This window comes from Rattus norvegicus, chromosome 3 (genome assembly GCF_021556685.1).
Source record: "Rattus norvegicus strain SHRSP/BbbUtx chromosome 3, alternate assembly SHRSP_T2T, whole genome shotgun sequence".
NCBI classification, from domain to species: domain Eukaryota; kingdom Metazoa; phylum Chordata; class Mammalia; order Rodentia; family Muridae; genus Rattus; species Rattus norvegicus.
The window spans coordinates 45,142,305-45,160,438 of NC_141536.1; the positions used below are offsets into that span (position 1 = coordinate 45,142,305).

The following is an 18,134-nucleotide window of genomic DNA, read 5'->3' on the forward strand; positions in this document are numbered from 1 at the left end:
GAGATAATCTGATGGTGAGAGGCAAGCGCAGGAACCCAAGCAACAGAAACCAAGACTACATGGCACCAACAGAGCCCAATTCTCCCATCAAAACAAACATGGAATATCCAAACACACCAGAAAAGCAAGATCTAGTTTCAAAATCATTTTTGATCATGATGCTGGAGGACTTCAAGAAAGACGTGAAGAACTCCCTTAGAGAACAAGTAGAAGCCTACAGAGAGGAATCGCAAAAATGCCTGAAAGAATTTCAGGAAAACATAAATAAACAAGTAGAAGCCCATAGAGAGGAGACACAAAAATCCCTGAAAGAATTCCAGGAAAACACAATCAAACAGTTGAAGGAATTAAAAATGGAAATAGAAGCAATCAAGAAAGAACACATGGAAACAACCCTAGATATAGAAAACCAAAAGAAGAGACAAGGAGCTGTAGATACAAGCTTCACCAACAGAATACAAGAGATGGAAGAGAGAATCTCAGGAGCAGAAGATTCCATAGAAATCATTGACTCAACTGTCAAAGATAATGTAAAGCAGAAAAAGCTACTGGTCCAAAACATACAGGAAATCCAGGATTCAATGAGAAGATCAAACCTAAGGATAATAGGTATAGAAGAGAGTGAAGACTCCCAGCTCAAAGGACCAGTAAATATCTTCAACAAAATCATAGAAGAAAACTTCCCTAACCTAAAAAAAGAGATACCCATAGACATACAAGAAGCCTACAGAACTCCAAATAGATTGGACCAGAAAAGAAACACCTCCCGTCACATAATTGTCAAAACACCAAACGCACAAAATAAAGAAAGAATATTAAAAGCAGTAAGGGAAAAAGGTCAAGTAACATATAAAGGCAGACCTATCAGAATCACACCAGACTTCTCGCCAGAAACTATGAAGGCCAGAAGATCCTGGACTGATGTCATACAGACCCTAAGAGAACACAAATGCCAGCCCAGGTTACTGTATCCAGCAAAACTCTCACTTAACATTGATGGAGAAACCAAGATATTCCATGACAAAACCAAATTTACACAATATCTTTCTACAAATCCAGCACTACAAAGGATAATAAATGGTAAAGCCTAACATAAGGAGGCAAGCTATACCCTAGAAGAAGCAAGAAACTAATCGTCTTGGCAACAAAACAAAGAGAATGAAAGCACAGAAACATAACCTCACATCCAAATATGAATATAACGGGAAGCAATAATCACTATTCCTTAATATCTCTCAATATCAATGGCCTCAACTCCCCAATAAAAAGACATAGATTAACAAACTGGATACGCAACGAGGACCCTGCATTCTGCTGCCTACAGGAAACACACCTCAGAGACAAAGACAGACACTACCTCAGAGTGAAAGGCTGGAAAACAACTTTCCAAGCAAATGGTCAGAAGAAGCAAGCTGGAGTAGCCATTCTAATATCAAATAAAAACAATTTCCAACTAAAAGTCATCAAAAAAGATAAGGAAGGACACATCATATTCATCAAAGGAAAAATCCACCAAGATGAACTCTCAATCCTAAATATCTATGCCCCAAATACAAGGGCACCTACATACGTAAAAGAAACCTTACTAAAGCTCAAAACACACATTGCACCTCACACAATAATAGTGGGAGATTTCAACACCCCACTCTCATCAATGGACAGATCATGGAAACAGAAATTGAACAGAGATGTAGACAGACTAAGAGAAGTCATGAGCCAAATGGACTTAACGGATATTTGTAGAACATTCTATCCTAAAGCAAAAGGATATACCTTCTTCTCAGCTCCTCATGGTACTTTCTCCAAAATTGACCATATAATTGGTCAAAAAACGGGCCTCAACAGGTACAGAAAGATAGAAATAATCCCATGCGTGCTATCGGACCACCACGGCCTAAAACTGGTCTTCAATAACAATAAGGGAAGAATGCCCACATATACGTGGAAATTGAACAATGCTCTACTCAATGATAACCTGGTCAAGGAAGAAATAAAGAAAGAAATTAAAAACTTTTTAGAATTTAATGAAAATGAAGATACAACATACTCAAACTTATGGGACACAATGAAAGCTGTGCTAAGAGGAAAACTCATAGCGCCGAGTGCCTGCAGAAAGAAACAGGAAAGAGCATATGTCAGCAGCTTGACAGCACACCTAAAAGCTCTAGAACAAAAAGAAGCAAATACACCCAGGAGGAGTAGAAGGCAGGAAATAATCAAACTCAGAGCTGAAATCAACCAAGTAGAAACAAAAAGGACCATAGAAAGAATCAACAGAACCAAAAGTTGGTTCTTTGAGAAAATCAACAAGATAGATAAATCCTTAGCCAGACTAACGAGAGGACACAGAGAGTGCGTCCAAATTAACAAAATCAGAAATGAAAAGGGAGACATAACTACAGATTCGGAGGAAATTCAAAAAATCATCAGATCTTACTATAAAAACCTATATTCAACAAAACTTGAAAATCTTCAGGAAATGGACAATTTCCTAGACAGATACCAAGTATCAAAGTTAAATCAGGAACAGATAAACCAGTTAAACAACCCCATAACTCCTAAGGAAATAGAAGCAGTCATTAAAGGTCTCCCAACCAAAAAGAGCCCAGGTCCAGACGGGTTTAGTGCAGAATTCTATCAAACCTTCATAGAAGACCTCATACCAATATTATCCAAACTATTCCACAAAATTGAAACAGATGGAGCCCTACCGAATTCCTTCTACGAAGCCACAATTACTCTTATACCTAAACCACACAAAGACACAACAAAGAAAGAGAACTTCAGACCAATTTCCCTTATGAATATCGACGCAAAAATACTCAATAAAATTCTGGCAAACCGAATTCAAGAGCACATCAAAACAATCATCCACCATGATCAAGTAGGCTTCATCCCAGGCATGCAGGGATGGTTTAATATAAGGAAAACCATCAACGTGATCCATTATATAAACAAACTGAAAGAACAAAACCACATGATCATTTCATTAGACACTGAGAAAGCATTTGACAAAATTCAACACCCCTTCATGATAAAAGTCCTGGAAAGAATAGGAATTTAAGGCCCATACCTGAACATAGTAAAAGCCATATACAGCAAACCAGTTGCTAACATTAAACTAAATGGAGAGAAACTTGAAGCAATCCCACTAAAATCAGGGACTAGACAAGGCTGCCCACTCTCTCCCTACTTATTCAATATAGTTCTTGAAGTTCTAGCCAGAGCAATCAGACAACAAAAGGAGGTCAAGGGGATACAGATCAGAAAAGAAGAAGTCAAAATATCACTATTTGCAGATGATATGATAGTATATTTAAGTGATCCCAAAAGTTCCACCAGAGAACTACTAAAGCTGATAAACAACTTCAGCAAAGGGGCTGGGTATAACATTAACTCAAATAAATCAGTTGCCTTCCTCTATACAAAAGAGAAACAAGCCGAGAAAGAAATTAGAGAAACGACACCCTTCATAATAGACCCAAATAATATAAAGTACCTTGGTGTGACTTTAACCAAGCAAGTAAAAGATCTGTACAATAAGAACTTCAAGACACTGAGGAAAGAAATTGAAGAAGACCTCAGAAGATGGAAAGATCTCCCATGCTCATGGATTGGCAGGATTAATATAGTAAAAATGGCCATTTTACCAAAAGCAATCTACAGATTCAATGCAATCCCCATCAAAATACCAATCCAATTCTTCAAAGAGTTAGACAGAACAATTTGCAAATTCATCTGGAATAACAAAAAACCCAGGATAGCTAAAGCTATCCTCAACAATAAAAGGACTTCAGGGGGAATCACTATCCCTGAACTCAAGCAGTATTACAGAGCAATAGTGATGTAAACTGCATGGTATTGGTACAGAGACAGACAGATAGACCAATGGAATAGAATTGAAGACCCAGAAATGAACCCACACACCTATGGTCACTTGATTTTTGACAAAGGAGCCAAAACCATCAAATGGAAAAAAGATAGCATTTTCAGCAAATGGTGCTGGTTCAACTGGAGGTCAACATGTAGAAGAATGCAGATCGATCCATGCTTATCACCCTGTACAAAGCTTAAGTCCAAGTGGATCAAGGACCTCCACATCAAACCAGACACACTCAAACTAATAGAAGAAAAACTAGGGAAGCATCTGGAACACATGGGCACTGGAAAAAATTTCCTGAACAAAACACCAATGGCTTATGCTCTAAGATCAAGAATCAACAAATGGGATCTCATAAAACTGCAAAGCTTCTGTAAGGCAAAGGACACTGTGGTTAGGACAAAACGGCAACCAACAGATTGGGAAAAGATCTTTACCAATCCTACAACAGATAGAGGCCTTATATCCAAAATATACAAAGAACTCAAGAAGTTAGACCGCAGGGAAACAAATAACCCTATTAAAAATGGGGTTCAGAGGGTTGGGGATTTAGCTCAGTGGTAGAGTGCTTGCCTAGGAAGCGCAAGGCCCTGGGTTCGGTCCCCAGCTCCGAAAAAAAGAACCAAAAAAAAAAAAAAAAAAAAGAAAATGTTTAAAAATGGGGTTCAGAGCTAAACAAAGAATTCACAGCTGAGGAATGCCGAATGGCTGAGAAACACCTAAAGAAATGTTCAACATTTTTAGTCATAAGGGAAATGCAAATCAAAACAACCCTGAGATTTCACCTCACACCAGTGAGAATGGCTAAGATCAAAAACTCAGGTGACAGCAGATGCTGGCGAGGATGTGGAGAAAGAGGAACACTCCTCCATTGTTGGTGGGATTGCAGACTGGTAAAACCATTCTGGAAATCAGTCTGGAGGTTCCTCAGAAAATTGGACATTGAACTGCCTGAGGATCCAGCTATACCTCTCTTGGGCATATACCCAAAAGATGCCTCAACATATAAAAGAGACACGTGCTCTACTATGTTCATCGCAGCCTTATTTATAATAGCCAGAAAATGGAAAGAACCCAGATGCCCTCCAACAGAGGAATGGATACAGAAAATGTGGTACATCTACACAATGGAATATTACTCAGCTATCAAAAACAACGACTTTATGAAATTCGTAGGCAAATGGTTGGAACTGGAAAATATCATCCTGAGTGAGCTAACCCAATCACAGAAAGACATACATGGTATGCACTCATTGATAAGTGGCTATTAGCCCAAATGCTTGAATTACCCTAGATCCCTAGAACAAACGAAACTCAAGACAGATGATCAAAATGTGAATGCTTCACTCCTTCTTTAAATGAGGAAAAAGAATACCCTTGGCAGGGAAGGGAGAGGCAAAGATTAAAACAGAGACTGAAGGAACACCCATTCGGAGCCTGCCCCACATGTGGCCCATACATATACAGCCACCCAATTAGACAAGATGGATGAAGCAAAGAAGTGCAGACCGACAGGAGCCGGATGTAGATCGCTCCTGAGAGACACAGCCAGAATACAGCAAATACAGAGGCGAATGCCAGCAGCAAACCACTGAACTGAGAATAGGTCCCCCGTTGAAGGAATCAGAGAAAGAACTGGAAGAGCTTGAAGGGGCTCGAGACCCCAAAAGTACAACAATGTCAAGCAACCAGGGCTTCCAGGGACTAAGCCACTACCTAAAGACTATACATGGACTGACCCTGGACTCTGACCTCATAGGTAGCAATGAATATCCTAGTAAGAGCACCAGTGGAAGGGGAAGCCCTGGGTCCTGCTAAGACTGAACCCCCAGTGAACTAGACTATGGGGGGAGGGCGGCAATGGGGGGAGGGTTGGGAGGGGAACACCCATAAGGAAGGGGAGGTGGGAGGGGGATGTTTGCCCGGATACCGGGAAAGGGAATAACACTTGAAATGTATATAAGAAATACTCAAGTTAATAAAAAAAAAAAGTTACAGGTTGTTTCTGTATTGTTGCAGATATCAAATTGCCCATAATTAATACAGCCCATAAATTATAATATTTAACAACTTGATAGCAGTAGCAGAGTCATCCATCCATCTTTGATGAGTCTGTCCATGACACGCCTTTCCTAGGCACACTTCAGCTGAAGGCATCCTCAGTCTGAATGATTGTCTGAACGTTCATTCCGAATATCAGAAGATGAGAAGGTTAAAACATCAATGACTGACAATCGCTGCATCTGCGTGCGGGGTGCTGGATACTCGTTCTCCTCACTTTCTGGTATTCTGTCTGTATAGATGCCATCCAAGATTAGAATCAAAGAGTGTTCTTCATTTTGTGCCATGGCTGTATTGTGGTTTCTGAAATTCTCTAAAAGAAAATGTCTCTTAGCTTCCAACTACTTACGTATTTTACTAAGAATCATCCACTTTATAGATACCTGAGGGCTGAGGGCTTTTTTTTATGAAACAAAACTTACATTGGGACACTTATTTCAGAAATGATGTGGTTCGGCTCAGAGAACACACGCCGCCATCCCTACAATCCATGGCTTGTTACCAGCCAGCAGTCTTCAAACCGGGGCCAGTTGAGACCAAGCCTAAAGCTCTTTCCCATCAAAGTTGTTCCAAATCTTGCCCTTGCAGTTCCTACGGACTCTGCGTTACTCCCACTTTAAGAGAGAATATTTCACGCAGAAAGGTCAGCATCTTGCTCTCTTCGAGGCTTCTAAACTAAAGGAATCTGTTGCATCGATCCCAGACAAGAGTGAATGAGGTCTATCCCTAGGGAGGGGAAGACAGGCCAGGTCTCTCCCCAGAGAGTCTCCCCAAGGTTGTTCCTTCTTTCCAACCATGAATAAGTTATGAAGGTGAAATTTCTCTACTTACACAGAGGTATTGATGGATCGGGAGGAGGAGGGGACTCCAGACAAGAGTTGCAGAGAACAGGTTAGAAACCACAAGCCAGCAAGCGCCCCCTGCCGGTGCACTGACTATGCTGAGGAGCTCACGAAAGCTGCTCCATGACTTTACCCACAAAGTTTCATTCAGGAGTGGGCTGGCAATTTTGTGGCTGAGAAAATATTGGCAATACTTTTCTCCTTCAGTCATTAAGCTGGGGAAACTGTTTTAGTTTGGATTTGATTTGCCTTGGGTTTTAGTCCATTGCAGACACCAGATGAATAGCCACTACAAAGAATCCTTGCTTCCAGGGTGTGAAGACCTTACTAGAATACATAATCTGCCTTCTTTTTCCTTAAAACTACCTGCAAGCGCATATTAATATTTTTCTATTTTTAGGACGCCTATAAGGAGTGGTATATGGAAATAGTTAAATGATGACTCAGCAATACAGACTCGCTCTTGGAGGAAGTAACTCCCTTCCCTGCCCTGTTGTTGGGCTTGCCCATGTACTTTCCTGAGACCAATGGAAGTAAGTACTTTTCCATTCCTCATCTAGGCCTTAGGAGACACCATGAGTCTCTGATCACCTCTTGACCTCCCCTACCTTTGCCTCCATAACGAATGACCTCAGAATACAAAGTTAGGAAGTCCTGCCTCCAATCCACACCTGTGAAGCACATCTAGCCTAGACTTTGTTCCTTAAAACATTTTTTTCTCATTAATTTCCTAGCCTCAGAGGCACCTTAGGAGGAAAGAAAAATGATCCCCTCTTTGTAGATGACAAGCTCGAAGTGGGTGAAATGAAGTATCTTGGCTAAAGATGAATTTTGTAAGTGACCACCAAGACTTCAGCCTGAGTCTGCCTCCCCTCCTTTTGTTTTGCTGTTTTGTGAACAGAGGTGCCAGGGATGTTTGACTGACTGCTTGGGATAGGTAAATAAGGAGACCAAGTGACACAGTCAGCAGGTGGCACTTAAAGGAAAAGAGGGTTTTGTTTTGTTTGTTTGTTTTTTGAAGATTATTGTTTAAAAAGTATTAGAGCTGTTCTTTGTGAATCCAAAAGATAGACTTTACGCTGCAGTGCATCATGGTAGGGAGTGGGTGGGTTTGATTTCGGACCTGTAATGTTGATGAACGATGAAGTCCCCGAGTAGGGCAATTATGTAGTTAAGGAAAACAAGCCCTCCCATCTGCGCAGCTGCTGATCTGAGTGTCGAAACGGCTCTCTCGTGATCACCACCTTCTCCATGGCCAGAGCCCTCTCCCAACTAAGGGAAAGCAGAGACTGAACCAGTTTCAGGGAAACTGAAAAGACCATGAGACCCCACAGTTAGGCTGGAGGTCCCTTGATGTAGCTAGCAATCATCAGTGTGACTTCCAGGCCTCCTGGGAAGAATAGCCATGACCTTTGTAGAACTTCCACAAGGCTTAAACATTTTTATTTTGTTGCTGCCAAACTAAGATTTTGCTTGCATTTTTCATGATGTTTACCCTGATGGTAAATGCTGGTGCCTGAACAAATCAAGGTTGGGGCGCCAAACTGTGCAAGTTGACATTGTATCTTTCAGTGCCTGATATATATATATATATATATATATATATATATATATATATATATATATATATATTATATATATATTCTATTGCACTTGACATATTTGATGATACAACTCAAGTTGATAATTGTATTAATGCTAATCTTTTGGGTGTACCCATTTTAACATTCCGGGGCATAAGGTGGAAGCTGTGTGCCAGCACTTCTGCAGTGTCTCCAGTGCCAAAGCTGTGTCAAGGAGAGGCAAGAGCACAAGTGAGTTGTAAACTAAACTATCTGCCTTTCTCTCAAAACATCATTTTTATCCCCACAGAAGAAGGGAGGACAAATCATGGTTATTCAAGTATTTTCTCAGATATGAACCAATTGAACCTGGCATGTCAAAGGATACAGCTGACAGAATTATTGCCCATGAGTCAATGTGAACTTTCTTGACAAAAGCAGAATCATGAAAGCCTTGCCTTGACCACTGTGAAGCCAACAGCACCCTACTATGTACAGCTACAGAACTGAGCAAAGCAATTTTCCGAAGGGCCAGTGATTGAAGGCACTCACAAGTAAATAATCTCACCAAAGCATTTATGCATTTTAGCATGAGGGAAGTTCTTGCTTGATTTCAATACTGCTTTGCAGCCAATCTCTATGAAACCAATGCTTGTTGAGTTTTGGTAAATTTAGAGAAGAAAGGGATAGTTATGTGAAATGGCTATGAAGTGGTACTCTTATTTCTTTTTGAACTGTATGTCAAAGCGAGGCCAGATTGTTTTCATATCCTTCAATAAGAGCACAATATAGCAATAGATTAAATACAGAAACAGATGTAAAAGCCCAGCCACTTTTACTAAGCCAACTTTAGAGACTTGAAGAATTCCTTTTTTAATGAAAGCTACTTTTACCATTACATTTGTTTTTTACTTTCCAAAATAATTATTTCCAAAAGAAACACACAACTAATATAACAGTTTTACAGTGAAGTAGTAAGTGTTTCAACATTCCTTTCTAACTTGCAACATGATTAACATTGATAGATAAGACCCACAAAGGAACTGAGGGGTTGGGGTGGCTGGAGAGATGGCTCAGCAGGTGCTGGGTTCAATTCCCAGCACCCATATGGTAGCTCATGACTGTCTATAACTCCAGTTACAGGGCTTCTGACACCTCACAGACATACATGCGGGCAAAATATTAATGAACATAAAATGAAAATAAATTATAAAAAGAAACCAGCCTGGCCTAAATAAGTGGGTTTTAGGCCAGTGAACCTACACAGAAAGACTTTGTCCCAAATCTAAGCTGGGACCAAATGTCAATGTCCGTGATCAGTGCTGCCACCAGAGCCCATGTTGATGTCCATGATCAGGGCTACCACAGGAGATCATGTTGACATCCACAGTCCATGTCGTCACTAGAAGCCATGTTAAGGTCTGTGATCTGTGCTGTCACTGGGGGCCATGTTTGAGGTCTGTGTTCCAAACTGCCACTGGAGTCCGTGTGGCTATGTGGTCCATGCTGCTACCGGAAACCATGTGGAAGTTCATGATCTGAGCTGCCCCTGGCCGTTATGGACTTGAAAGCTTCTTTTGCAGTGGAATTGATGCCTGTGGACTCAAATTTGAGAATGAGAGACATTAAAGAATTCTGTGACAACCTCCTCCCCATTGGGCTTTTAAAAAACAGTCTAGACAGGAAGCCATTGAAGAGAGCCCTTAAAATTTTTGATAGATACTGAAGTGCAGCTTTTCACAGTTGATGGCTTCTGGCAGGAGGTGGGGAGTCAGGGGTAGGGAGTAGGGTGGGAAAGGACTCAGTTATGTTTAAGGGATTGCCTACTGGGAGGTTAGCTATACTCCAACGAGTATATGGGTACCACAGATTGGAGTTGGTGGGGGGTTTTCTTCCTTTTAGGGGGAGGGGACGGACAATGGTGTGAGGGTGGACCTGGGAGGAATGAGAAGTAAGAGTGATTGGATGCATTGAATGAAATTCCCAAATCATCAATGAAAGATATTATGATGCAAAAAAATTGAGGTTTTTAAATAACTTAAAAATATAAATAGCTTTTAAAACCAAAAATAAAATATGGAGACTTGCTGATCTATACTGATAAGCTGAGATAACCTGGTATTACACAATGTAAAGGGGACTGTATCCTGAAGTCAGACAGGAACAGGAGTCACAGTGGGTACCAGAAAGACTGTCACCAGGAAGACGGATTTTCATAAAAGGGATGAATTAAAAACTCAAAAACTGGGAAACCTAAACTTTTACTTGACCCTTTTAGGTGAGGGGATTTAAAAGAGATATTTACAGTCAATCACTGAGAAGCAAAGAGATTTCACTTTCTGGGTCTAGCACACTGTGCCCAGAATCACTAGCAGGCCCTCAAGTAGCAGCTAAATAAAGACCATAAAGATGTAAGATGTGGCTTCGAGCCCAGAGAAACTTAGGGTTCTGAGCACTAAAGCCCTCCCCTAAACCTTCAGAAGTCTATGTGTTCTCAAAACCAATTTGAAGTTGGTCCTACAAGTATAGTTCCTCCTGGAGACTGACAGAAAAGGAATGAGAGGGGAAGCAGGTCACAGAAGGCAGAAGGGCAGTGGAGAGAATCGCTGTGGCAGGAGATGCAACGACGCCCTCACCAATTAAACAGGAAATGTGTGATCGGCTGGGGAGTTCGGTCTGAAATAAACTTCATCCCCTCACACTTCAGCTGAACAAATGTTCACTCCAAGCCTGTGGAGAACAGAGAGAAAATGACAATGAGTTGTGGGAAGTCCCAGCTCAAGTTCAATGAGGGGTGTGTGTGCTCTGCTAAAAGTACAGCAGTGGACTACAGAGGTGGCTCAGTGGGTTAAGAGCGTGCACTGCTCTTGCAAAAGGCCCCAGTGCAGTACCCAGCACCCACATCCGGCAATTCACAATATCCTGTAACTCCCATGTGGGGGTTCCAACACCCTAACCTAGGCTCCTCGGGTACCTACCTTAACATATGCATACGCGTGTACGCATGCGCATGCGTGTGCACGCGCGGACACACACACACACACACACACACACAGTTTTTAAAATATAAACATATATTGGGGGAGGGAATTGGAATCACACATTGTAGGGACTTAAGGCAAAGAAGAATTCATTCTGACTTCACTGGTTCCACTGAAACGCTCCTCAGTTCTGGCTTCCAACCCTCAGCTCTGGGCCAAGTAGGAGCCCAGGCTCACTGCTCAGCAATCATCTTCCCAGTGGCTGGCCTCTCGGTTGGCTTTAAGCCTCACACCAATTTTAGCAGAATTAGCAGGATACAGATCTTCTACTCTGTGCCCTTGAGGGGTCCTCCACAGAACTTCCCCGCACCCCTCCATTCGCAGCCCACGAGGACCTTGGTCCAAAGTAATTGGTTACGTAGTTAATTTTCTTTATATCCTCATGAGGACAGGCGGGTGATGTGTTTTGCACAGGGAAGTAACTGCTAAACCAAATTGCCCCAGCAGAGAGCCTGGTTTTCAGGCCCTCGGGCTTCTTGTCCTTGGCTGCTTTTCTTTTCCTAGGATGAGTTACAACTTCTCAAGTCCGTCTCCCTGCACTTAACAGAGATGAGCAGCTGCTTTGTGTGCTGACAGCGGAACTCTTGGTTGTTTGTCCCTCTGAAGGCTGCTACCCAGCTTTACCAAGTGCACTTAATATTAACGCTGTAGTGTCACAGATGGCTGACTGCATAGGTTTCATGATCGGGTCTTGGACACAGGAAGTAAATCACAAATTTCCCTTTTGTTCGCTGAGATATTGATGTGAGTAACTTCAGGCATATATATATATATATATATATATATATATATATATATATATATTCTTAACCGCTGTTATGTTTAATGTCATATTTAACATTCATATTACCTAAAATCTGATGGATTTAGGCTAGAGATACAGATTAGTGAGTTGTGCCCGTGGTGGGGAATAACTGAAGTCCAGGCAGCAGATGAGGTCTTGTGGGAAAAGACATTAGAATATGATGGGGAAGGCTAAGGCTGAACCTTCGGAGAAGACCTACACAGTGGGGAAACAGAGAAGCATGCCTCTGGAAAAGAGTACTTGGAAAGATGTGAGTGAAGGTGGGTGGGCTCACAGCAGGCAGGAGAAGAAAGCATTAGACAGTGGCCAGTGCTCAGCAGGGTGAAGTTGGTGAGAACCCAAGTCAAACGAGAGATGAACCATGTCCCTAGGCTTGGTGACTCTTAGGTACTGCTAACCTTGCCAATAGCTGATTCTGGCCACAGGCAATAGAATAGGTTGAGAAGTGAGTGGAAGGTACGTCTAGGAAGACTGCAGGAATTTCAGCAGCGTCTTCCTGACTCACCACCCCAGCCGGTTGGGGTTTGTTCTGAGACTTGTAACTCACTGTAAGTCCAACCCATTCTAGGCTGTCTGGAAGACCGATAGCTAATTCCACACAGAGACTCATCTCCTGGAATGGAATACCATCCACGTCCTGTCCCTGGGAGCAGGTAATTTTATTTTATCAGAATATGAAGTAAATATAGGCCATCATTTCATCCGAGTGGACGCTGCCTCAAAAGAGCATAAGAGTTATCTAGACCGGAGAAAGCGTTGGGTGAATGCGAGTTGCCTCTGTTTGCCCAGCAAGAGCATTTACCGAACCTTGGAGAATTATCTCTAAAGAGATAAGGATGCACATTTAAAAAGACCTTGACATTTTCCTTGAAGACCGATTATCCAGAGTGGAAGAAGGAGGCATAGACTGGTGGTTACTGCATAGAATGTGATCCTTGGACATAGGTAACTAAGTTAGGCTGGAGCTCTTGGGAGCCTGCTAAGAAGACTTTAAATACTGAGTTTACTTTAAATAGTGAGTAGAATGAGGTGGGAGGACCATGACAGGGAGAAAGAATGCACACTAGGAGGTAAGGCCTGTTCAGGGCTCACAGGCACAAGGCGTCGTGGAGCACTAGGCGACAGGACGAGCCACAGATGCAAACCCAGCCCAGCATGGCACACCAGTGTGGTAGACAAAGGTCCCCCTCAAGTCACTGAAAAGTTATACAGCTGACTCGATCTTAACCACGTATCTGTGGGCACCCAGTACAGCTCAGCCACACGTGCAGACCTCTGGCTCACCTACCAGAGGACTGTTGACATGGAAGGTGATGTTTCTGCACACACCTGAAGTGTTCTCTTCTCAGTTGATCACATGAAACTAAAAATGGGAGCAACTGACAGTCGTCGTCCACCGCCAGACTGGCCCCTAGTCAGATGCCTTAAGATGTAGAACTACCTGCATGTAATGGTCTTAAATCTGTTCACCATTCTTTGACATATGAAAGTACTTTCTGGGCTGGGGATATAGCCTTGTGGTAGAGCACACATCCCCTAAAATGTTTAGGAACCCTAGCACATGCAACCCCTACAGGGGAAGAGGGAGACACAATATACTGTTGTATATACAGTCATTGAATTCTGCCAGCTTCTCTATGAGATAGTTGTCCCATTTTATTGCTAAAGAATTAGAAGCTTAGGAGAAGGTTCTTATCCAAGCCTACACACAGGGAGTGACTCGGGAAAGGCGGGGAGGTTTGAGGCATATGTAACCTTACCTCTTGAATGAAGCCTTCTGTTTATTTATTTGCTTATTTAATTTTGGTAAAACTTTTTATCTAGTATTTAGTTGTTTGGCATCATCTTAAATGGTATTGTTGAGGGAAAGGAAAGGGTAAGTTTTTCTAGATAACAAAAAATTGTCAGAAAAAAAAATCTACTGTCAACATTATACATTCGCTTTCTCAAAGTTCTGCATTAACAGCACCTTCCTACCTCTGCAATCTTGGATTTTTCACTCTGGGAACATTGAGATTTCAGCCAGAAGACACCCTTAATTCCAAAGAGCAGCATATCCTGGCCACTCTAAGTAGCTGACTTGCCTGTTCGGGCAAAATGATTCATCTCTCAATGGAGACCAAAGAATGTTTAGATGATCGGATGTCTGTGGAGGCCCCTAGAATTGCTTGCCTAGTATATTAGAAAAATAAGATAGAAGGTAACATTGAAGTCTATTTTTGAGTAATAGTTTCAGCAAAGACTCTAGAGTCAGATTTTTAAATTTAACATCTCTGCCTGCTAGTGCTTAGCTGAATATTCAAAGTAGATTACTTGACATCTCTGGCCTTTAGTTTCATCAAACTGTAGGAAAAAGTGTATAAAATATTCTATTTCAACTCCACCCAACAATTGATCTCAAGTGGCCCTAAGACTGAGCTTCAAATGTCACCCATCTGATCTAAAACTGTCCGAGTCAGGTAAACAATGAAGAGCATGGGGTGGGGGTGGGGCAGAAACTCATCACAAATGCCACAAGGGTTTGGAGCAATGTTTTCCTGTCCTGGAAGATGCCAATCCAGACCAGGATAAACCAGGAAACCTAGTTGTCAAAAATGGAAAAAGAAAGAGGTTTCTACGAAACAAAACAAAATGAAACCCACAAAACCAAACAAACATCCCAAAAGAAAGTATGGCCACCAAGCCAGCCCTTAGAGGATACTGGAAGGAATACTAAAGATTAAAAAGAAGAATCAACACTCTCAAAGAACTCCTCATTATTTGCTTTTAAAGTTCCCATTATACAACTTAGCCATTAGTGTGTGGAGCCTGCTTCTGTGTGTGACCTATTTCTTTCTTCTTGTGGCTTTCATTGTGTTTTCATTGTTCCATATATTTAGTATTAACCACAACAAGACATGGGGTTTTTGTGCACTGGTCCTGACCATTTAGTGTTCTAAATGCCTCTAGTATACAAATGGGCATCTCTTATCCTAGAGTTGGGGAAATTTTCCTCCATGATTTTATTAAAAACATTTTCTAGACCTTTGACATATAATTATTTTCTATCATCTATGCCCACAATTCGGAGGTTTGATTTTTAAAGGACATTATATATTTTATAATTTTCTTTTATTATTTAACTAAATAATCTAATTCTTCTACCTTGTCTTTAAGCTATGATGATAGTTTATCTTCCACCCAATCCATTTTATTGATTAGAATTTCTGAGGATTATTTTACTTTATTTAACTTATTTAGATTTTTATATCCAGCTTTATTTCAGTTTGAGATTTCTCCCATGTTTCCACTTTTCCACTGGTGTCTATTGTGGTTGTCCAAATTGTCTTCCTTATTAATTCAGGGGTTAGAATTCATTGAAGATTTTATTCATTTTTCTTTAAATTCATAGATGTATTTATTTGTAACCTTTTAAAATTTTGAACATACTTTTAATCTTTAGAATTTGTCTATAATTTTGTCTAACTTGTTCTCATGGGGACCATCACTATGGATTGGTAACCTGGGACACTGTCTTGGGTTTCCATGTTGCCTGACTTTGGGACTTACCCATCTCTCATTGCTTGTGCCTTTGAGTATGAGTGTCTGGTCTACCTACTGAGTGAACGTTCCGGTCTCTGTTCGCTGTCAACCTAGCTTGACCAGTTTGGGATGCACTGTGTGATGCCTGAAGTCCAGTGTTGGGTCCACTCAAGAACGATTCTTAGGTAGAGTGGCTGAGGTGGTTCCAGATCATTTAGGGCAGCATTCTCAACCTGTATGTTGCCACCCCTTTGGCAGGGGTCACCGAAGACCACTGGAAAACACAAATATTTACATTACAAAGTTATAAAAAGTAGCAAAATTACAGTTATAATGTAGTAACGAAAATGGTTGAGGGGCTCCAAACATAAAGAATTGCATTAGAGTTACACAGCTTTAGGGAGGTTGAGAACTACTGAGCTGAGGAAGCAGTGACCTCTGACCTCTGTGACCTGTGAACGTTGGCAAAGAGAGTCATGGATATTCAGGGTTGACAAAGCTGTGGCATCTGACTGAGAAGTAGGCAGGTATTCTAAGTGGTTACACTAGAGAAACTAGGAGTTGGAATGCAAATGGATATTGCCATCTGACTTGAGGAAGATGCAGAACTCTATGTAGGAATCTAAGCTAGTGGAGTGCCAGGAGGATTGGAGAGTGCAGCCTCTGACCTGGGGAGCGCTGTGTAAATGAGCTCTAGGTAGGTCCTATGGTGCTTGGAGATTAGGGTGGTGGAGAGCCAGAGATGTCATTTCTGACCTAAGAACAAACTCCACTTAGGCCCTAAGATAGTGAGGCTAAACTGCAGAGAATGGGAGATGTGGTCTCTAATCTAGAGAGGAAGCCCGAAAATAACACATTTTCAGTAATGAAAAGCAAGATGCATACTATTTTCTGCATATTTAATAACAATTTTAAGGTACCTTCATGGGTCTATGAAATGATTATTTTCAAAAATTATTTTATAAATATATGTTAGTACACATTAAAGACTAAAGGTTTTTTTTTAACTTCTTTATTTCCTTAGCATTGAAGTAAAAATTATTATAAGCAGATTAATCGTTTAGGGACATGTTTATATAATTTAGTCATTTTCTTAGCTATAATTAGTTCAGTGCCTTTGCAGGTTGTGTCTTGCAGATCTTGGCACATCTGGCTGATCCAAGTTATCAGCGGGGATAACAGCATGGGAAACTGTTTCTGGAGTCATTCAATCGTCAGGAAAGGAGTTAGGTCAGGTTGCATTTTGTTCCTGCCTAGAAATACTTCATTTTTAACTCAAGAGCATCCTAAATAATAACATAAAAACTGAGTCTCGTATGTTGTACCTGGAAAAAGTTAGGGGAAAGAGACAGGTTGTCGCTGATGAATCTGTTCAAAGATGGACAAAGCAATGAGAGACACACTATGACTTATTTTGACACAACTGTTAATAAAATTACTAGTTACATCCTTATATACATCTTCACACACACAAAGACACATATGTACATATGTATATATACATATAAATGTGTATATATGAATGACCAACTACCTTTATTGGCTTGATCTCCATCTGATTTGACAACTGCAGAAAATAAGAAGGCAGCTATTAGCTTTGGAGGAGCTTCTTCCATTCATGTCTCTTTGGAAGAAAATGTTCAAAAGTAGAGTTTTACTGATAAGCTGAAACCAGAAGGAGATGACTATCATTGCTATGCATTAGCTTGTTCTCCTGATCTTAAGGCAAACTGAAAACAAAGCAGTTAAGAGGAGAAGAACGGAGTCACTGTAGGTACCAATCCACTTCCTGCTTCCCAGTGGCTCACTTGGAGCAATAGCAGTCAGCGTTCCATTCAATATCCCATCCCTTCTTCCAGATCCTACTGCACACTCAGAACAACCAAAGCTGTGTGTTGTCTTTCACACCATAATGATGAACTAAACAACAAAAACATGCCAAGAAAAATGATAACCACAAACAAAAATTCCAGGAGCCATAAAAGGGAGGAGACCAAAGAGGGTGATAAAATATAACTATTTTATTTTATTTTATTTTATTTTTTTTATCAACTGAGCAACTTGAAATGAAAGTTATTGACGCTACTCACCAAACCAGATGCAATGGTCATACTGACTGAAACATGAGAACTTTTCTACAAGGTGAGAATGGTTCCCAGATAGCATGTGCCACGAGACAGAGACATATGCCTTATGAAGTGTGTGTGATGGACACTTGAGATTCCGACTCCCAAGCACTTATGAGCCAGACACCTTACTTGATACTTTTATACCAAAACACAGTGAATAAAATGCCCATCCTGATGCCTCCAAAATGTGCAATTTAAAGGAAGTGATAGAGGAGTTGAGAATCTAAATGGGCAAAAGGTAGTCCATGATAAACATCCTGAGCTCCGTACAAGGTATCAATGGTACCAGTGG

General features: G+C 41.0%; 1 long non-coding RNA gene across 1 annotated transcript; it reads right to left on the minus strand.

The window, feature by feature from the left end:
* Nucleotides 1-9,193: 9,193 nt before the first annotated feature.
* On the minus strand, nucleotides 9,194-17,378 carry LOC147995480 (uncharacterized). Its single transcript, XR_015683521.1, has 4 exons — nucleotides 17,248-17,378; nucleotides 15,741-15,987; nucleotides 10,982-11,075; nucleotides 9,194-9,940 (listed from the first exon to the last, which is right to left on the minus strand). It is a non-coding gene; the product is annotated as an uncharacterized LOC147995480 (long non-coding RNA).
* Nucleotides 17,379-18,134: the final 756 nt, after the last annotated feature.